Source organism: Panthera onca, chromosome D1 (assembly GCF_046562875.1).
Source record: "Panthera onca isolate mPanOnc1 chromosome D1, mPanOnc1 haplotype 2, whole genome shotgun sequence".
Classification (NCBI taxonomy): Eukaryota; Metazoa; Chordata; class Mammalia; order Carnivora; family Felidae; genus Panthera; species Panthera onca.
In genome coordinates this window covers 58,674,450-58,696,021 of record NC_138348.1, presented here as the reverse complement: position 1 = coordinate 58,696,021, position 21,572 = coordinate 58,674,450, and the positions used below count along the sequence as shown (strand labels likewise).

The following is a 21,572-nucleotide window of genomic DNA, read 5'->3' as shown; positions in this document are numbered from 1 at the left end:
AGGCATGGAGGACTTGTCTTGGTGCAATGAATTGTGCTTTACTTTTTTGTTTTTTTCATTTTTATTTTAATGATTGTTTTTGAGAGAGAGAGAGAGAAAGAGAGAGAGAGCACAAGCAGGGAAGGGGCAGAGAGAAACGGAGACACAGAATCCCAAGCAGGCTCCAGGCTCTGAGCTGTCAGCACAGAGCCCCGTCGCGGGGCTCGAACTCATGAACTGTGAGATCATAGTCTGAGCTGAAGTCAGATGCTTAACTGACTGAGCCGCCCAGGTGCCGCGAATTGTGCTTTCCTTTATGTTACTCCAGGACTGGATTGGGAAGAGGAATTGTGATCCTGTCACAAACAGAGTAGGTGCAGGCACCTGTTTGTTGAGTTGGAACAAAACCAGATCCCATTGGGGCTCAGATTCCCCTTCTGTGAAGTGGACAGAAGCTGCTTGGGGCAGGATCACGAGGCCACAGCACCAGATTCCTGGACTTTTGAACAGTGAGTGTCCTGGTCCCCCTCTCTGCAGGTCCTTGGTGCCTCCCACCTCCCTCTCCCCTCAGAGATTATTGCCAGTGTGAGAACTGGGAGGAATCCTGGGTCACCCTTCGGTTGTACAGATGGGAAGACCGTGTCCCAGAAGGATAGGGGTCATGAAGCAAGTGGGCTGGGAGCACATAGTAGGTATTTAAGAAATCCCTTCTTTCTTCCAGTGCCTGCTCCCCTTTGGGCACTGCTTTGGTGTGCAGATCTGAAGGGCTGTTGTGGGCTGGGGGACGGAGTCAGCCAGGTCCTAGGAGAGAAGGAGGGAAGCAGGGGCCAAAGGTGCGAGCCTGTAGTGCCCCAGAACCATCTGCACTTACCCAAATCCTGCCCAACTCAAAGCCCCCCACTTCTGTGGAGCCTGCCTGGACTCCCCTCCCTAAAGCCCTTGTAACCTCCCTCTCTACCCCAAGAGTGGGGGATTTTTTTTTTTAACTGTGCTAAAATACACATGACTTAAAATTTACCATCTTAATAATTTTTTTTTAAGTTTATTTTGAGAGAGAGAGAGAGTGAGCGAGCAGGGGAGGGGCAGACAGAGAAGGAGAGAGAGAGAATCCCAAGCAGGCTCCATGCTGCCAGTGCAGAGCCCGACATGGGGCTCAAACCCATAAACCGTGAGATCATGACCTGAACCAAAATCAAGGCTTGGACACTTCACCAACTAAACCACCCAGACGCCCCAGAGTCTTAATAACTTTTAAGGGTACAGCTTAGTAGTGTTCACTTTATTCACGTTGTTGCACAACAGATCTCCAGAACTTTTCAACTAGCAAGACTGAAATACCCAGGAAACTGCCACTCTCCATTCTGCCCCCGCCCCCCAGTCCCCAGCCCCCAGCCCCTGGCAACCTCCATCCCACTAGGAATTTGACTACTCTAAATACCTCATATACGTGAGATCACACTGTGTTTGTCTTTTTGCAAGTGGCTTATTTCACTCGGCATAATGTCCTCATGGTTTGTCCATGTTGTAGCATGGGACAAGGTTTCCTTCCCTTTTTAGCGGCTGAATAATATTACAGGGTGCATGCATACCACACGTTTATCCATTTGCCACTGGACATGTGGGTTGCGTCACCTCTTGCTACTGTGAAGAGTGGGGGTTTGGGAGGTGAGCCGGCCTGGTTTGGACCCTGGCTTCTAGCATCACTTGAGCTGTGGGTCTGAGTCCTTCGCCCCTTACTGCTGTGCCTGGAGGGGGGCTGCAGGGATTAGAAATTGTGCGTGTAGAAATGCCCGGCAAGACAATGAAGCGGGGGTGGGGGGATTCATTCTCATCATGCACTTTCCATCTTGGGACAGATACCTTTTGGGGTTTAGAGGATCCACATGCCAAGCCCACCTTAACCCCCTTCTACGAGGCCAGCTCAGCATCTGGTGAATCTTACAGCAGTGGAGCAGGAGAGCACCTGGGCCCACAGAGGGGCAGAGACTTGCCCAAGTCTGCACAATCAGACAGTGGCCATGGCAGGATTAAACTAAGGTCTCCAGCCTTCTGGCCCAGGGACTTTCCTGCTGTGGTCTCCAGGATCCATAGGCCTGGTCCTCAGGTGGGACTGGCTCTCCAGGGGCCTGTGTGTAATCCTGTGGCATGCAGGGCTGGGGGAGGCAGGGAGCAGGGAGATGAGCATCTCAGGCTCCTCTGTACAGGGCCAGAGGCAGGTAGCATCAGCTGGGCTCCTCTGATGGCCTCCTTCTCCCAGGGCTGTGGACAGCAGCACTGCCCCAGCGATGAGGGGCTCGTGTCGGACTCCTTTGCATGGTTCAGGCTTGTCTGAGGTCCTGCCTTGCACCTGGGAGCTCACACTCTGCTTTCACTCACCTGTTCATTTGCTTATTCCTTCCCTAGTCATCTATTCAGCAAACACTCCCCGAGGCCTGCTGTGGGCCTGGAGACCAAGCCGACCTCGAAGGCAGTTAGTGTGGTGTAGCAGTAAATAGTGTGGATTCTGGGGCTAAACTGCCTGTGTTCCAATCCTGCCTCTGCCAATTGCCTGACTCTGCTCTGTGATCTTGGCCAAATTGCTTAACCTGTCTGCCTCTGATTCTTTTTCCCTAAAGTGGGGATAACGATGTTCCAGTGACTGTTATTACAAATCGCCTTGCAATTCAGTGACTTTATATAAGAACAACCATTTTATTATCTCAGTTTGTATAGCTTGGCAATCTAAAATGGGCTCAGCTGAGGGGCACCTGGGTGGCTCAGTCGATTAAGCGTCCAACTTCAGCTCAGGTCATGATCTCACGGTTTGTGAGTTCGAGCCCCGTGTTGGGCTCTGTGCTGACAGCTCAGAGCCTGGAGCCTGCTTCGGATTCTGTATCTCCCTCTCTCTCTGCCCCTCCCCCACTCACACTCTGTCTCTCTCTCTCTCTCTTAAAAATAACGTTAGTGGGGCGCCTGGGTGGCGCAGTCGGTTAAGCATTCGACTTCAGCCAGGTCACAATCTCGCGGTCCGTGAGTTCGAGCCCCGCGTCAGGCTCTGGGCTGATGGCTCGGAGCCTGGAGCCTGTTTCCGATTCTGTGTCTCCCTCTCTCTCTGCCCCTCCCCCGTTCATGCTCTGTCTCTCTCTGTCCCAAAAATAAATAAAAAACGTTGAAAAAAAAAAAAAAAACCTATTTAAAAAAAATAACGTTAAAAAAATTTTTTTAATGGGCTCAGCCGAGTGGTTCTGGCTCAGTGTTTCTGACATGGTTATAAGCCAGATGATGGCTACAGCAGTGAGGAGCTGGGGCAGCTGGAGGTTGGCTGGGCCTCTCTTGATCTTTATGTAGTTTCCGGGCTTCGTTTCCATCTGTGAGCTCCTCTGGGAGCCTCGGAGCAGTCAGGTTGTCTGCATGGTGGCCCAACACTCCAGCAGGGGTACCCCAGTGAACTCCACAGAAGCTGCATCACATTCGATGAACTGGCCTTGGGAGTCTCATAGGGTCACTTCTGCCATTACTCCCAAGCACCCCCCAGATTCAAGTGGGGGTAGCCTAAACCCTACCTCTCCCTAGGAACATTGTAGGAGGCGCATGTGGGGTGAAAGCTACTGCTGCAGTTGTCTTTGAAAATACAGTCTGCCACAGTTGTGAGAGTTAGGTAAGTCAAAACACGGGAGCTGTCTAGAACGGTGACTAGGCATTGTATATAAGCGATAGCTATGTATAGTCAAGGGTGACCGTATGCAATTTACTCATGATGTGCTGATTTTAAGACCTGATTCCCAATGCGGAAGCCAATTCGATGAACTGTAGCATTTCTCATTTGGGTATTGAGGGATCTATAGGAATTCAACATGCAGGGGCAGTGGGAGGGCCCTCTGTGCAAAGGGAACGAGCTGTGTAAAGGTGTGGAGCGTAAAGTTCCTGAGGCCTGGACTTAGCTCCTGGTGGCAGGGGCTCCCCTGAGGTGAGGTGGGGGAGGGGGGCTGGGAGAGTGGATGGAGGCCAGGCTGAGAAAAGTTTTGCGGATGGGATTTGATCCTGTGGCTCCCAGGGAGTTCTTGGCTGTTTCTCAGGCAGAGATATGAAGGGCTGGAGTACCCTAATGAGGGAGCCGCTTCTGAGGTGTGACCAGCAGAACTGGGGGAGGTACTGGACTTAGGGGGTATAGGGAGAGGGCAGGAATGATGGGACTCGTGCCCGCGTGTTTGCCCAGGGCATTTGCATCAGTTTTGCATGTGATGAGCATAACCACACTCACTTGCCTTTTCTCCCCTTCTAGTATATTGGACACTTTGCAATTTTTCTCTGCTGCAAGGGGAGATGGAAGGGTGGGAGGGTGCCTGCCTTGGCAGAGAGGTCTGGAAGAGCCTAGCAGACAACCCTAGGGAAGCCGGCAGGGCCAGAGAACTCTCAATGGCCTCCTCCTCATGCCTCAGCCCCATCTGCGGGGGACGCACCCCCCCCCTCCGCCACCCTCATGGTCTCCCCTTCCAACACCCCTGCCTAGTGTGCAGCTTCACAGCGTCCAAATGGAACAGATCCCGGGGGTTGTAGTGTCCACCCCGCTCACATTACAGATTGGGAAACTGAGGCCCAGTGACTTGCTCCAAATGCCACAGCAAGTTAGCAAAGGATCCAGCCTCAAGCTGGCCACATGGCTGCAGCAGGTGCAGTGGCACTGAGGGCTGCCTCTGATTCAGTTTGACAGGAACAGGTGCTCTTCGGGTGCAGGGCTCCTCCCTACGAGATCCTCCACCCTCCACCCCCGAAGCCTCCCCCCAGCCACTCTCTAAGGCCAGTGCTCCCTCCTGAGGGAGGTAGTGGATTTGGAGGTGGGGAACCTGATTTCAAGGAAAGAGAAGAAGGGGCTCTTTAGCAGCTATGTGCTCCTGGGAAAGTCACCTTGTCTCTCACCTGTAAAAGGAGCAGGAGCGCACCAACCCCAGCAGGGCTGTCCTGAGGATTAGATGGGCCCTCCGGTGCTGAGCGATAATCTCTGATGCTGGTGCTGCATCTGGGAAAGGGAACCGCCAAGGATTACTCGGGAGAGGGATTTGAGCTGCTATGTGGAGGCAAGGCTGGACTAGCGCTGGGAAAAGGGACTTGGTCTTGACCCTAAAAGCTCTGGGCTTGTGACGGGGCCGGTCCAGCCCTTCCCTTACTCGTGAGAAGGGGCCCAAGGGAAAGATTGGGGTGGGATCCAGGCAGGATCCCCTTCGGGGGCAATCTCCCCACCTAGCACTGAGAGGGAGGGCTTCCCAGAGGAAGAGTTTATGGAAACTGAGAGGGAAGGAAGGGTCGAAACAGCAGAGCAAGTACGGTTGCTGTCTCCTCCCGCCCCAGCCCCTGCCCTGCATGCAGCTGTGAGAGACAACCCTGAGCTCCAGCCAAGCTGACCTTGACTCCTGGCACCCATGGTGTCCGTGAGGGAAGCAGAAGCCCAAGACCACACTGCTTCCAGAGTGCTACAGCTATGGGCCTGTCTACACCTGCGTGTGCCTCCATGAGCCTGTGTGTATTCACGTGTCCATGTGTATTGCCTGGGTCTGCCTGTGAATATGTGCTCTAAGTTTGTGTATGTCTGCCTCTGTGTGTTTGTGCATGTGCTAGCACATGTATGAGAGGGGGCCCTTGGTTTCCTGCAGGCCCCATGGGGTCTCTCCTTATAAATGGCAGACAGGTTAGAATGTGTTGACAAGGGGCCAAGTGCTCATGTGTTTTAAGCCCTGAGGAGGGGTGGAGTAGAGACAGCCGTTGCTCTGGCAGGTGTGTGGGCTGAGGGGAGGTCCAGATCTCACCAGTGGGGCAAATTCAGCAGAAAGACGAGTTCCCCAGATCTGGAAAGCCTCTGCCAGGGGCTCCTCTGTGCAGAACTTGGACCCAGAATCAAATCAGGCACCACCTCTACTCTTGGAGCCAGCCAGGGGCATCAGTGTGCAGCTGAACACGAGCATGGCTGCTGAACCGGGCTGTGCAGGGCCCATGGAAACAGGAAAAGGCATGCCCAAGTCTACCAGGAGAGTCAAGGAAGTCTTCCTGCGGAAGGAGTTTGAGCCAAGACTGCAGGGCTATTTGGTGGGAGGGGAGGGGAGGTGGAGAACAGATGCCAGGTGGGCCTGGGGGCTTGAGAAAGATGGATGGGAAGGGTGATTCTCATCTGCCGGGCCTGGAAGACTGGAGAATGGAGGTGCCTTGAGATAAAGCACAGGGGTGGAGCAGGTTTGGGGGAATGTGATGAGTCATCATTGCGCCACTGGGGGTGTGAGGTTCCTGTTGGGGTGTCCAGGCCGGGATGACCAGGGGTCCCTGGATACTCCAGACTTGAGCATGGTCCAGGCAGAGACAGTGGTGCTAGGTGATCTTGCACAAGGAGAGTGTGAAGGGCAAAGGAGGACAAAGGGCGTAGGAGAAAGTGCAGCACGAGGCTCTGGGCAGAGAGGGGGACCTGGAGGCAATGAGGGAAACCAGAGCAAGTGGTGTCCTGGATGCCAGGGTCCAGAAGGTTTCCGGAAGGAGGGTGAGGCCCATAGTGTCAAGGAAGAATGAGAGCTGCACGGTGGGCTCACTCATGTGGAGGTCATGGTTGAACTTGGCGGGAGCACAAGGCTGTGGGTTTAGCAGCAGGTGGGAGGGAGGCAGTGGAGACGTGAGTGTAGACAACTCTTTCAGAGATTTGGATGAGAAGGAAGGAAATAAGGGGTGTGCTAGCTGGGCTGGGGTGGAGGGGGACAGACCGAGTGAGACTCAGGGCCTATTCTTTGCCGCCTGCAAGGAGCCAGCCCAGAGGAGGTGCCGAGGGAGGAGGAGCAGGGTGAGGCTGCTGTGGACACCTGTACTGGTTCTCTGCTGGGGCCCGGGGGAGGGCGCCTGGAGGGGGCGGATTTTCCTGGAGGGATGGTTGTGCAGAGCAGGGGAGGAGGAGGTGGCATGGTGGCAGCCCTCAGTCCTGCCCTGAGCTCTGCCAGGCTCCAGTGTATCTGGCCACCCTGGGAGTGGGAGGACCTTACATGCAGAGACTTTTGACATCCTAGGAGGCAGAAGCCCCACAAACTCAGAGCATCCTCCTAAAGCAGGTTGCAAGTCAGTGGTTGAAGCTCAGGGCTGGGTGGAGTTGGCCTCCGGTGGTTTTGGGTCTGCAGGGCTCTAGGGGTGGCTTCATAGCTGCTTCAAACAAGAAAAGCCTGGGAAGGTCAGGGCACGGATCCTCAGGCTTCTAAGGAGGCCACGCCCAGCTCCCTCGGGTTAGGGGGTGGCTGTCTGCCGAACTGGAGCAGGTGTTCACAGACATCTAGCCCTGCTCCCCTTCTGGGCTGGCTCCTTCCCTGAACAAGCCCGAGTCTCACCCAGTCTGTCCCCCTCCCCCCCTTTCCAGCTAGCACTCCCTTTCTTCCCAATTACTGGGAAGTTCTTCCTCTGGGTCTAGCCGAAGTCTCTCCTGCTGTGCGTTCCCTTCTGGTGAACTTGTTCAACCCTGCTCTGCGGAGCCAAGCTGATCAGCCGGCCGCTTTGAGTGGCGGCCAGTGTTTTTACAACTTGTTTTCATGAAGTTGGTTTGAAGTCTCCCTGCATTCCCAGAATGTCAGACCCGCCCTGATTCACAAGGATTGACCAAAACAGGATCTGAGCCAACGAGAAGAATCTGAGGACTTAGTCATCCCCCTTGGATCATCTGCAGATTCTACTGCTTTCCTTCTAATAAAAAAAAGAAAAAAGGAAAAAACGTAAGTTAGCTCAGATGGCCAGGAGGGTAGAGTGTGGGAGGGATGTACATAGGCTCAGATGATGCCGGCCCAGGCTTTCCTCAGGGAGCCCACCTCAAGTCAAGTTCGTTCTGCTGCTTGCCACATGGGGGAGCTTGAACAACTCCGAGTCTCAGCCTCAGTTTCCTTGTCTCTGAAATGGGAAAATTAATGGCACTGACCTCATAGCTGTCTGAGGTGGGGCGATCTCGAAGCAGACCCTGAGACAAGGGTTCACATGAGAGTGATTTATTAGGAAGTTTTCCAGAAAACAAGCTGCTAAAGTAATAGGGAAAGTAGAATCAGAAAGAGGAGGAGAAGCAAGCTCTGGGGACATGAGGCCAAAGCTGACGGAGGGCAAGGATGCTAGAGAACTTAGACCTTTACCCAGGTGGTCACCGGTAAAAGGGGGCCCTGGGGACCAGCCATGACCGCAGGCAAAGGGATTCCAACAGCCTCAGGGCAGTCCACCCACACACCTCCACAGATGCTGGCTGCTGGGAGGGACCACCAAGAGGCAGAACCTTCCTTGTGCTTCCACTGTTCCCCCAGGCCCAGGTGCTGGCTCACGCTCTCTCAGCTTCCAGAAACAGAAACTCACAGAGCTCCTCAGCTGGCAGACGTGGCCCCAGCCCCCAAGGTTCTCCCTGATGACTCGGCTTCATGCAGCCTTTCCACCTTCGCCAGGTTGCCTTGCTGTAGACCCTTCTGGAGAAGTCTGCCTCTGAGCCACTTGCATCTCCAGCCCTGCCTGCACAGCCTAGGGGGCATCTGTAAAGAGCAGGACATGGCAGAGGGCCCAGGGGCAGTGGTTAGATCAGGGCCTTGGAAGCATTGAGCACCACAGAGGAAATCAAGGCCCTTGGGGCCCATCCCCACCTGAATTGAATTTGACTTTTCTTCTCGGCCCACGGCACCCCGCCCCCCCCCCGCCCCCCCGCCCACCATGTCTATGGGCAAAGCCCAGGTGTTCAAGGATTGCTTCTGGAACTCATGTTGGTCAGCATGTCCCAGAAACAAACAAGCAGGAGTTATGCTCTCAGGACTCTGACGATGATGACTTTAACTGGTGGTGTCCTCCTGGGGTAGCCCAGATAGAATCTGCCCCAACCCTTCTCCCACCCCTGTGATATCACAAGGGATGTCACTCAAAATCTGGCCTCCCTGCTAAGGCCTTTGGGAGTCCAGCGCTGTAGAGCATGACAGGCCTGGGTCCTAGTTCAGACTCTTGTGCCTGCTGTGTGACCTTGGCCAAGTCAGCTCCCCTCTCTGAGCCTCAGTGCCCCACCAAAGTGTTGTATCCACCCACCTCAGGTCTGGTGGTTTCAACATGGTGTTAATCCCTGTTTGATACCCAGAGAGGCAAAGTGACTTGCCCAAGATCACACAGCAAAAGGGTGGAGGTGACAGGACCAGGAATTGCTCCCTGCCCCCTGGCTGGTTAGGGAAGCACCTTACCATTTATCAGCTCTGCTCTGGCTCCCAGCCCTGTCTGATTTGGAACCTGCACTAAGTCCTTAATGAACAGGATGGACTGAGGTAGGGACCCCAGTGGTCAGTGCGCGCTGTTTATCACTAGTTCCTCTGACAACCATTTATGGACGTACTGTGGAAAGATGGACGAGGTCCTGCTTTCCCCAGGCTTAATGTCTAGCACACGTATCCCAAGGCCTGGGCTCCTCCTTGCCTACCCTTCCTTCCAAGGAGCGGGCAGGGAGCGGCTGGCTGGGGTGGTGGATGCAGAGGAAACAAGCTTGTTCAGTCGTGGCTATTCGTTGCTGCCTCCAGTGGATCCAGTGCTGGACTAGGTTGGGGTGAGGCTAGGAGAAAGCGCTGATCCGCCAACAAGGCCCCCCTGCACCCCACCCCCAGTTCATGCCTCCTTTGCTCGGTGCTTTTCTCTATACCATTAGACAGCGGGCTCTCCCACCAGGGCTCGGAGCCTCTCCTGGCACACAGAAGAGCTCAGGGACTGTGTGCTGGTGACTGGATTTATGGTTGTGTAGACTGGCTTGGGAGTCCGAGTATGAATCCTGGCTCTGCCATTCACATAGCTGTGCCCTCGAACAAGGGACCCAGAGCCCTTGAGCTGTTCTGCCGTCTGCAGAGTACAGGTGCAATGGGAGGCTGAGGGAGACAAAGGAGAGAGTGGACAGACTCTCTGTCCCTTTCAAGGCTACGGCCGGCCCTCCGCATGTGGTCGACGGTGCTGCGGTAGATGGACCGGCATGCGCCAGGCCAGTGGGAAACACGAGACGGATGGCGTTAGGTCCTATCACATCAGTTCTCCCTGTCTGCTGGGCTCCCCCAATCCTCCCACGGGGAATCTGGGCTGGTGGCTATAACCCATTTGAGGAATGAAGACCTGAGCCTAGAGAGGAGGCTGACCTGCCGGCCAGTGGCCAAGCCAGGCTCAGAGCCCAGGTCTCCTGGCTTAGTCTCCTACTCTCCCCTACCCTGTCCCCCTCGGGAACCTGGCTCCTGCTCTCTGGAAGCGCTCTGTGAAAGATGCTAGGAAGGGTGGTGGACCGGGAAGATGGAGGTTTCTCAGGAGCGTGCATTCTGGTGGCTTTAGTCCAAGGGGATCAGTGTGACTAGTAGGCGCGGAGTAAGTGGGCCGAAGGCGGGCATGGGTAGAGGTGGACTGAGAAGGGGTGCAAAGGAGAAAACCAATTGTGGGGACCAGAGGTCACTGGGTCCATCCGCTCAGCCTGATGCCCAGGGGGCTGCCAGACACTTCTAGGCCCCCTGGGCCAGGTCCCTTCCCAGATGGTGCTGGAAGGTAAGGGACTTTAAGGAGCAGCAGGTCTGAGGGAGATGCTAGTCAAGTCACGGTCACTGTCCTTGAAGGAACCCCAGTCGGCTCTAGAAATAAGGCCCACATCTAAGCATGAGGACCTTTCATGGGTACAGCGCTTTCTAAAAGGCAGACTCCAGGGAAGACAGGGCTGGCTGGCAGCCCAGCAGATGCTCAGGTGAAGTGACCAGGGCAGGTGGCCTGGGCCCCACAGAAGTGAGAGCTGGTGGGTGGGGAGTGGACAGGCAGGCCCAGGGCAGAGTTTGCTGGGCCCGGGGGGAAAAATGCAAATGGAGGCCCATATACTTTGTCAGATATTTGAAGGTGATACCACAACTCAGAAACTGCTCAATGAAATAATTTGATTTTCTCATCTTGACAGATATATCTTCATAATACAAATTGAAATATACACATAAAGGTTTTATACAACTGAGAGTGACTGAATAGCAAAGGAGACTGAATGTAGTTATTAGTACACACCTGGGGGCTTTGTTGGTGATGTTCGGATGCATTGCTACTTATTATTTTGTAAAATATATTGTCTTCACTTTTACAAGATCACTGTAGTTGTATTGTAATCAAGATTTTCACATCATTTAAAAATTGGATATTGATGGTAATCATCTGAAGGATCGAAAATAAAATGCGATTATATTTCAAGTGTATAGAATATATTTCCATCAAAAACGTAAATTAAAGTAAATGTAAAGAAAGGAGAACTTACATCCTCAAAACTTGTTTTCATTCCTTGAAATTATCTATGGATATTAAAACTATATACATTGTGGGGCGCCTGGGTGGCTCAGTCGGTTGGGCGACTGACTTTGGCTCAGGTCGTGATCTCACGGTTCGTGGGTTCAAGCCCCGTGTCGGGCTCTCTGCTGACAGCTCAGAGCCTGGAGCCTGCTTCGGATTCTGTGTCTCCCTCTCTCTGCACCTCCCCTGCTGGTGCCCTGTCTCTCTCTGACTCTCAAAAAATAGATGTTAATAAAAAAAATTTTTTTAAGAACTATATACGTTGTAATTAACGAATATCAGATTTTAAAGTAAAATTATTTAGAGATGAAATATCCACATTTTTGAACATTTGTAACTGTGAGCCTATTCACAGTCCCAGGTGTCCATGTGGTTGCCAGTGTGAAGGATTAGCATCACACTTCATGTTACATTAATTTGAGTAATATGAATTCTTAGATGCTGAAAGATGTTCTTCAGCTGCCTTGTGTATTTATTGTGGATACCGCACTAATTCATGAGTACTTTTAGAACCACAGATTGGAACAGGGAGAAAAGCCAAATAAAAAGAAAATGTTGCTCAGCATTACTGGGAAAGACACTTTGTTATGCAAGAAGCTATGGCTAGTCGCTGTCTGAAAGGATTTGACAAGTTTAATTTGCCTCTGGAATGTTTCCTGCTACTTAGTCCCCTCCTCCACCACCACTCCTAGTGTCCCCCTCCCTCATCCACAACAATGCAACCCACAGACCTTTATCTGGACAGAATCATCTTTTGTTCTTCACGCCAAGAAATGGAGAAGGGTTTCAGCGGAACCTGAGTGGTGTTAGGGGAGCGGATGAGGCTCCCGGGTCCCACGGATGTCCTGTGGTGGGGGCTCCTGTATGTTCTCTACTATGTTCATTTGTGAGCATGTGTCTGTGATGTGTGGTGCTCAGGGCAGTGGCCTTTCTGCCCTACGCCTAAGGGTGATTCAGGGGATGGGATGAGATCTCACCAGTGAGATCTCTATCGTACAGTTTAACGAGAGATAAATGATGGAGCTTGTGCCATGGCTGGTGTCTAAACCTCTGTGTCTGCGTTCACTCATTCATTTCACTTGTGTGTGCGTTTACTCATTTATTTAAAACCTGTATTCACTTCCTCCAACCCTTCATTTCATTGTGGAATGCCAGGCCATAGTCAGTCTTGTGATGCAGCCCCAGATCCTACAGACGAGGGAATCAAGGCTCAGAGAAGTGCACTGGTGTACCTAAGGTCACACAGCAGGAAAGCCCCTGGTAGGTTTCACAGTAGAGGATGGACGCCACGTTTGAGTTTCAGGTAAAATTTGAATAGGTATTACTGTATCCCAATTGGCTTTTGGGGCTCTGCCACCCAGCCACCTGCCTCAGGGCCCTTTTCAGCTTGAAGAGCCACTTCCCGTTTGGGGCCAAACACTTCCTTCAAGTGACTCACAGGCTCCCACTGGTCTCGTGCTGGGAAGCCAGCGTGGGGGTGGAGATAGGCCCAGGCCACATCACCTTCTGCCTGCGACCCCAGCTGGGTGACCCTGAGACCAAGCAGTGCCACAGATTAGAGGTAGGAGATGGAAAAGGAAGGAGGATGTCAGACGGTTCTCACCCGGCCTGGTGGGCAGGACTCTGAGGGAGCAGGGGGACCTGAACCCGGGCCACGGTGGGCAAGGGGGCAGCCTCCACGTCCCGCCCTTCCCACATCTGGCTTCCAGGGTAGCCACTGCCTATGTCGCCGCTGAAGCAGAGACGGGGGGCGGAGCCCTCAGGGAGAATTTGCGACACTTTCTCTTCAGTGCAGAAGGACAGTTAAGTGGAAAGAACATGAGGCCGGGAGTCATGAACTTGAATTTCTGACACCAACTTTCTCATGAACTTGTCAGCTCCCTATCCTTCTCTGGGCCTCAATATGCATGCCTGGGGGAGGGCTCGCTGGCTGTGACCTTTTGTGGTAACTTGGTATCTCAGGATTTACGCGAAGAGATTTGGGGTTGAATTCTGGCTCTGCTACCTTGCTGGCTGCACCCACGTCTCAGAGCCTTCATTTTAAATTTCGAAATAATATTCACTTTCAGGCATTTTACGTAATTTAATCCCCACATCAACCCTGTGAGTCAGATTTACTATTATTGTTGTCATTGTAACTATTTTATAATACGGAGATTGAGGCACAGAGAGGTTAAGTAACTTGCCCGAGGTTACACAGTAAGAACCAAGATTCTGATGTGGACAGTTTGACCCCAGTGCCCATGCTGTTAACCACTATGTGCTTGCTACTCAAACTGTGGTCCTTGGACCTGAGCCCCAGCATCACCTGGGAGCTGGTCAGAAATGAAGGATCTCAGGCCCCCTTGTAGACCTACTGTGTCGGACTGTTTTAACAGGGTCTCCAGGTGATTTGTTTGCACACTGAAGTTTGAGAATGTTTTTATTGAGAGTGTTTATATTCCACCCATCACTTAGGGTCATAATGAATGGGAGGCGAAGGAAATAAGTATGTTTTGTAAACTGTAAAGTGCAGTGCGTTCAGAGCATGGTGAGAAACCTGGGGACTGCAGGTAGAGGGAGGCAGGGTTAGGGTGCCCCGGGGGTCTCTCAGTAGCCGGATGTCCTCTCTAAGCTGTCTCTGAGTCCAGTTCTGTCCCCCTCCGGTCTGAGGCCGAGCTTGGCTGTGTGTTTCTTGCTGGGGTGTGGCTCCAGGGCCTGATCGGGTTGGAGAGTTCTCATGTTGGCATGGGCTTGAGCCACCCCTGTCCTGGGGCTGCAGGGCACCAAGAGGCCCGGGTCCCAGCCCTGGCTCTGTCTACAACTCTCTGGGAAGGCCAGGCCAGCTCCCGGCCCTGCCAGCCTCGCTCTGCCCCAGTGGGCAATGCGGCAGCATCTTGCAAGCCCGCAGTGCTGCCCCAGAACTGTGTCCCTTCTCCGTTTCTCTCCAAGGCCTGTCGGAACCAACTCTCCTCCCAGTTCCTGGGCAGGAGGGCTGCCCTGCCGGCTGTAGGAGCTGGTGGTAGGGGAGCCAGTACATGAGTCAGAAGTTAGCCACATAATTGCGGTGCCCCAGATCCCGCCTCCAGCCCACCGCCCTCCCCCATCGGCTGCATTAGAAGAGCAGCTGGTTTGGCGGCTACCTCCAGAGGAGCAGGTCTCTGGGCAGCACGAAAGGGCCTCTGCTCCCCCAGGAGCCACACGCAGCCCCAATTTCTCCCCAGAGTGGCTGGAACTTGGATTGCATGTACGTGGGTTCTGGAGCGGGCAAGAGTGGTTCAGGGTACTGGTTGTCCTGTGTTTGGGGTTGGGGCTGGTCTGTGGGCAGCATGTGTGGAGGTAGGATTGCTTGTGGGGTGTCTGGTGGCCCATAGCTGGACCACCCGCCGGCTTAGCAGCTTCCCTGGGCAGGGACAAGGCGTGACCCATCCCTGGGCCGCACACCCAGCATGGGGTGGGCACGGCATGGGGACTGGCTAAGGGTCAGGTGGGAGAGGAGAAGGTAGGGTGGACCGATGAGTGATCTGACTGGGTTTGTCCCCTTGTCCCCTCAGCTGTCCCAAGGAAGTGACAACACCACCTCCGTGGACAGGACATCCTCAAGAGCCCTGCTCACAGCCACTGCTACCTTCTTCCAGGTAAAAAAAACAGAAAGGAAGGGTGGGGGGTGGGGGGAGAAAGGAGGTAGGGACTAGCCACAGAGAGCAGTGCTCTGGCTTCTAAAACAGTATCTACCTCTCCTAGGGAGACAGCACCTTGCAATTTACAAAAACCAAAGAACAAAAAAGCCAATCAAGGGGGACAGGGATTGTTGTCCCATTTGATGGGCGAGTAAAGAACTAGAGTATTCTTAGACAACTTATTCCAGTGTACTGGATACTTGTCTAAGCACCTGACATGTATTAGCTCATTTAATCCCCTCAACAGCCCATGAGGTGGGTGCTATTATCCCCACTTTATGGATAAGGAGACTGAGGTATAGTGGTATCATACCAATTAGTAGGTGGTAGAACTGGGTTTCAAACCCAGGCAGACTCACTCTCGTTGCACATTCTCAATCCCTGTGATTTACTGCCTCTAGAACCATGTATTAAACGAAGTTTCCTTGACATCCAATTTGGGGGTTTAAAGAGCTCCCATTCCCAGAGGAGATATGTATTTTCAAAGATAATCCTGGCGAAGGTGATGCTTCAGCCAAAGGAATGAAGAGCAAATGGTGGAATTAGAGGTCTTGAATCATGGAATTGGCATGAACCTTCAAGGTGTGCCAGGCCAGCAAATTCCTGTGACTTTCTTCCTCAGCATTCTAGTAAATCCAGTTTTCTTTGGTTACCGGATGGAGACCAAGAAATTTGAGAGGAGGGAAGAAAAGGTTAGGCCCCAGGTTCTCAGACGTGCCTAGAAGTAGAGGGGCTTCTGTTTTTCACAGGACACCACAGTGAAGAGAGATGAAGGGACAGTGAGGAAATCAGTATTCTGTGCTAATTCTGAGGTCACCTTATACTAGACCCGGAACAGATATGTGCAAACAGATATCAAGGGGTTAAGCAAAAATTGTGGGAGAAAATGCTTAATGGAGACTTTTTTTATAGTCACTTTTTTTTCTGTAAATTGGGAAAGGCTAATTATTATTCAGGAGCAGAACCGGGATCGGGCTCAGAAGTGGCTCTGCAGTCGCATGGTTTAAGAGGCTGTGATCTCCTTTCCTTCCACTGCACGTGTAAGCAGCTTTTCTGACTCACAAATAAACAGGTGCCTGCTTGGTGCCAGGCCCAGTGCAGAGGCACAGGTCCCCTGCAAAGTGACTCCTCTAGCAGGGATGGGGCCTGGGGTGTCTTGTGTCCCCGTCGCCTGGTGCAGGGTCTTCAGAAAAACTTGGCCAAACGGATTAAAAATCTCTGCCTGGGGAAGCTCTCAGTCTGGTGGGCAAGGCAGCTACGGAAGCAGATAATTACCGGGCACAGAGGCCTGTGATCATGTCTCGAGAGCTCTGCCAGATGACGGGAACACAAAAAGAGGAGGCAGTGGGCTTCTGGGGCGAGGGGGATCAGACCAGGCTTTGCACAGGGTCCATTTGTTAAGGTGGATAGGATTTGAATTGGGGTGGTGGGGAGAGCTTTCCTGGCAGAGGGCCCAGCATGAGCAAAGGCGTGGAGGTGGGGAGGCCGGATAATGTGGTGTGCCTGGAGCAGAATGGTGTGAGGAGGGGCAGGGGGAGGTAAGGCTAGACAGGTAGGTGTAAGGGGAGGGAAGCAAGAGAAAGATTCCTTAAATGGTAGGCCTTGCTTTTCTTCCCCTCCCCAAGGGCCTGCTTGGGAAGCCTGTTTGTATGATAACTCTGCTATTTTACATAAATAAATAAAATAAATCATTGCTCTCTGTTCCCTCCGGGGGTAAAAACCGGGCAGGGACGAGTTTGCTCAGTGCAAGTCTCTGCCAGACTCAGCTTTCTCCTTTTCCTCCTTTTTGGGTGGCTCCTCCTTCCCGGGGACCCAGGGAGAGGCATCGGAAAAAGCCAGCCTGGTCCCTGTGACTGAATCACTGGGCTCCTGGGAGGCTGGGGTGTCAACCGAGGTGAGAGAATAGTGAAAGCCAACCCCACCAGGCCCCCAGGCTGACCCTTGAGGCCCTGCCGGAAACCCTGAGAATATTTGCTCACTCTGCCTGCTCCAGGGAGAACCTGTCCGTGCCAGTGGGGGAGGGGGGTGATAGGGGTCCCGGCAGCTTAAAGACGGAAGCACTCAGCCCTCCAGGGAGGGAGGGGGCTGTCACGGGTGGGGGGGTGGGGTGGGGGGGTATGCAAGCCTACACAGGCCACTCCGCTGGGGAACCACCCCTAGGAACTAACTGTACAGGGGATTTCTGCATGGGAAGGGAGGCCGGATGGAATGACTGCAGATCTTCCCTGGTGCCGTGACATTGAGGACTTGGATAGCCTGAAATCCAAGGATAGTTCTTAGATCCCTGTTGGATTGCGCCAGGACTCCTTGACCATAGGAGTCTTGAGTGAGGTGATTCTGAGACCCCGGTTTAGAGAGTCTGTAACGAGAGATTTTGAGTTTTGAGATGCTAAGCTCTATATCCCAGGCAAGGCAAGGTCACACTCTTGGTGACTACTCAGCCCATGCTCATACCCCTGACTTGGGAAAGAGAGGTCCTTCCTAGGCCAAGAGAAGCCAGGTCCCCTGGGCAGGGTCCATTCCTGACTCCTGTCCAATCCTGTAGCCCCAGACATACCTCAGACATGCAGGTCTGTCCCCCTAGGGCCTTAACGGCAGGCGCAGCTCAGGAGACCTATCCTGACCTCTGCTAGCCTCCCCTCCTCACCCATAAAACGGGGATCTGGTACTTACCTCTGGAATCAGCCAGATGCTTCCATGAGCCGATATGCATGGAGGCTCCTGGGCACTAGAAAACACTGCACGTGGCCGTAATCCCAGCTGCTGTTGCTGCAGTGTGGTTGTCTCCTTGAAAGGAAGGTTCGTGTCCGATCCTCTGTGAATCCTGCTTGGCTCCCAGCAGTGCCTGGTACTGAGCAGAGGCTTAAACATTCACTGAGTGACCTCAAGAGCTTTAGGTAGGGAATAAGTCCTCCCAGAGGCCTCCGTTCCAAGGAAGCCATCCCTTCTCAAGGGAGGAGCAGGGAGAACTTTCTGCGGGGGGGGGGGGGGGGGGGGGCAGGGGGCAAAAGGGGCGGGAGAACTAGGGAAGCCACCGCCAGGGTTGGGAGCAAGTCTGCCTGAAATATAGTCCAGCTTGGCCTGCTCAGAGGGGAAGGGAAATCAGAGGTCTCCTGGCACGGAAGTGTTGGATAAACAGGCTGCCTGGCACCATTGTGGAAAGAGATTAATAACGACCCTAATTATGGCCTGATTGATCTTTTGAGGGCTCCTGCAGAGCTCCGGCCTTGGCCACTGAGCAGCTGTTCCCCAAAGAACCAGCAGGCATGACGGGGGACTGGGGCTGCTGGCCTGCCTCGTCTTTTCACCTCCGAGGCCTCCCTCCTGGCACCTCTCCCAGCCTCTCCCCACTGGCAGCTGCCTCCTTGACAGACTTCCTTCCTTCCCTACATCTGGCTACCTTCTCTGTTGGTTTCGTTAAATCTAGAGCTTTCCGTGAGGCCCACAGAAGTGGACTGACTTGCCTAAGGCCACACAGTGAGATGGTGGCAGCCAGATCTCTCCATTCTAGCCATCTGACGAGGCTCAGGGACGGGAAGGTGGTAAATGTGGGAGCACTCCTCAGAAGCCAAATGCAGAAAGCTGCGCCTCAGGGCAGTGGGGTAGGGTCTGGGATTGGCTGATCCCATTATCAGCCCTGTCCCCCCACTGCCAGCCCCAGCCCTGGGGCCAAGGATTTGTCTCATGGGTTTGGGTTTGCTTGTTTGGTGAGCTTCCTGGAGGTGCCCTGCTGCTCCTGGGCTCCCAGAGGATGAGGAGTCTCCTTTTGGCAACAGCCTCACCATCATGGAACCCACATGGGCTTCACCTGCTGGCTGGGACCTGGGGGTGCCCTCAGCTCTGAGAGAGGCCCTGCTCATGCCTCCCTGTCACCAGGCTTTCCTTGTGCTGTCCCCTACCTAGAGCCCCTGCCTCCCCCACTTTGTGCCACAAATCCTTCCTTATTTCTGAATTCCTCTTAGATCCACCCTCTCCAAGAAGCCAGCCTTCAGTGATCCGTGCTGGGAACCGCGGAGGCACAGGAGTCATGGGACCCAGAAGAGACCCTGACCCAGGCAGGGAAAGTTTCCCGGAGGAGGGGCTGCTGAGTTGAGACCAAGAGGAGTTTTCTAGGCCTTGAAGATAGGCAGAGGGGCCCAGAGCTAAGTCTGTTTCATGGGCACACCTGCACTGGAAGCAGGGGATGACAAGGCAGTGAGGAGGAACCCCAGGGAGGTCCTGGTCTACCTCCAAGGCCATGTTTCCTGAGCACTATGGGGAAGAGTCCTCATAGCCCTGTGCCTTTTATGCCTTGGGTTTTACTCCAAGGGAATGTTGGGGTCATTGCTGTACCTTGGTCTCTGTCAAAGATGGTGAAGGCACCTGGGCAGGGGCAGAGCCCTGGCCTGGGGCTCAGGATGACTAGGCCTCTAACCTTGTCTCAGGCCTTTCTGCAGCTCTCAACCTCATCTTGACTGTTCTAGGCAGGGGCATGCTCAGGGCTCCCAGCATTAGTCCTGGGAAGGGAAGGGGTTCTTCCCCTCAGACTGGGCGAGGACTGTGGGGCTTGTCCTTCCCTCCTCCCTGTGCAGCCCCATCTCTGCTTTCCTCCTGGTGATGAAGACAGAACAGGTGGTTAAAAGGTTTTGGGGGGCATGTATCCCATGATACAGATAGGAAAGCTGGGGCCAGAGGCTTACGGAGGTCACCGAAGGCTGAGGTAGGGTTGAGGACCGTGAGGCCAGCCATGGCCAGAAGAAATGGGGACTTCTCCTTGTCCACACCCATGCTCTGCCTCCCTCCCTGGGGCCCTGGCAGGCTGCTGGAGAAGGTCAGGTCTCCTCCTCCTCCAGTCCTACAACTTGTCAGGGGTTTCCTTTTCCCTCCCCCTGGGTTCTTGGTGCTGTTCCCCGCCCCTGCTCCCCTAGTGCCAACCAAAATATTGGGCTTGGCCCTTTGATATGCATTTTGCAGTGACACAGGCGTTGTGGCCAGTACAGCCACGGAAGGCAGCAGGAATGTGGGCAGACCTTCCCTCTGGGGCTGGTGCCATGGAATGACTCAGCAGTCCTGGGTTCAAATCCTCCCTTCTCCCCAGTCAGCTGTTTGGTCTTGGGTGAATCACTTAATCTCTCCAGCCTGCCTGTCTGTCTGTTGGTCAATCCATTGATAGAGATATCGAAGTTGAATCCATATATATTTAATGAATATACTTTTGGGTTGTTTTTTTTTTAAGTTTGTTTATTTTGAGAGACAGAGAGAGATAGTGCACGTGAGAGCGAGCACACGCACGCAGGGGAAGGGCAGAGAGAGAGGAAAGAGAGAGAATCCCAAGCAGGCTCCCCACTGTCAGCATGGAGCCGGACGTGCGGCTTGAACTCGTGAACTGTGAGATCATGACCTGAGCCAAAATCAAGGGTCTGATGCTTAACTAACTGAACCACCCAGGTGCCCCTAGGCTTTTTTCTTTTTTTGGAGGTATCTAAGTTTACACAAGAATCGATCCAAAGGAAAGAGAGCTGCTACCATACTCTCCCTCCCCACCTCACAGTGGCCCTTATTGTCACCATCCTATATTAGGGTGGCGCATTTGTTACCGCGAGAGACAATGTTGACACGGTGTTACCTAAAGTCACAGTTACACTAGGGCTCGCTCTTGGTGTGGTGCATTCCGTGGGGTTTGACAAAGGTATGGTGACATGTGTCCGTCACTGTGGTGTCCTATAGAACAGTTTCATTGCCCTAGAAATCTTCTGCTCTTCTCCTGCCCTCCACCCCTGACACCCGCTGATCTCTCTACCGCTCCCATGGTTTTATCTTTACCAGCATGTCACAGAGCTGGCATCATATAGTCTGGAGCCTTTTCAGGCTTCCGTCACTTAACGATAGGCTTTTGAAGGTCTCTTCAGGTGCTCGTGTGGCTTGATGGCACATTTCGCTCTATCACTGAGTACTCTTCCATTGTCTGGGTGGATCACGGTTTGTTCATCTGTTCACCCTGGGGCCAATATTTCTAGACTGTAAAAGAAGGCTGTCGAGCTCTACTTTGGTACAATCCCTGTCACTTTCTGTAATAACTGGCTTCTTTCACTTTGCATCATGTTTTCGAGATTTATTCATGTTGTAACATGTATCTATGTTTGATTCCTTTTTTTGCAGCCTTGGGTACTTTTTTGTGTCACTCCATCTAGTCCCCGTTTCTCGGGTGGTTACAGTAAGGCTCAGAGAGAGCTAGTGACCTGTCCAAGGTTACACGGCAAGTCCGTTGAAGACCAGGCTGGAACCTGGGCACTGACATCTGGCCTGAAATTCTTTCCACTCTCAGGAAAGAGAACAGGCTTGGGGGGGCTATAGCCAGTGCCGTTCAGCGCGATGAGGATGGTCGTGTGAGGTAGAAGCAGGAAGGAGGGTCAGGTCCGTGCCCAGGATGTCAGGATGGGAGAAGACCCTAATAGTGCCAATATCCTGCTCTGTAGCTGGTGCTCACTCCATCCCGGGTCTGACCCCTTGAAGGCCCTCCCCTGTGTAAAACAGGAGGCCATGAAAGTTCAGGGCAGGGGCCAGGAATTCAGGCAGAAAACAGAACTTTGGGCCGAGGGGCGCCCTTGAACATCAGGCTCAGAAGCGAGGGCTTTCTCTTATCCCACGGCCAGGAGGAGCTCCCTGCTAGGGATTTCT

The 21,572-nt window shown here is 53.4% G+C and overlaps 2 protein-coding genes across 7 annotated transcripts in view; both read left to right on the top strand.

The window, feature by feature from the left end:
* KLHL35 (kelch like family member 35) overlaps positions 1–21,572 on the top strand; it is a 140,502-nt gene that overhangs the window by 58,256 nt on the left and 60,674 nt on the right. The window lies entirely within an intron of this gene.
* GDPD5 (glycerophosphodiester phosphodiesterase domain containing 5) overlaps positions 1–21,572 on the top strand; it is an 87,540-nt gene that overhangs the window by 19,085 nt on the left and 46,883 nt on the right. For 4 of the 6 annotated variants that reach the window (XM_060605589.3, XM_060605593.3, XM_060605592.3 and 1 more), the window contains exon 2: positions 14,790–14,873. The gene's annotated coding sequence lies outside the window, so the exon portion shown is untranslated. Of the gene's footprint in view, positions 1–307; positions 489–12,411; positions 12,560–14,789; positions 14,874–21,572 lie in introns of all 6 variants that reach the window. The other 2 variants (XM_081790332.1, XM_081790333.1) reach the window with 2 other exon arrangements.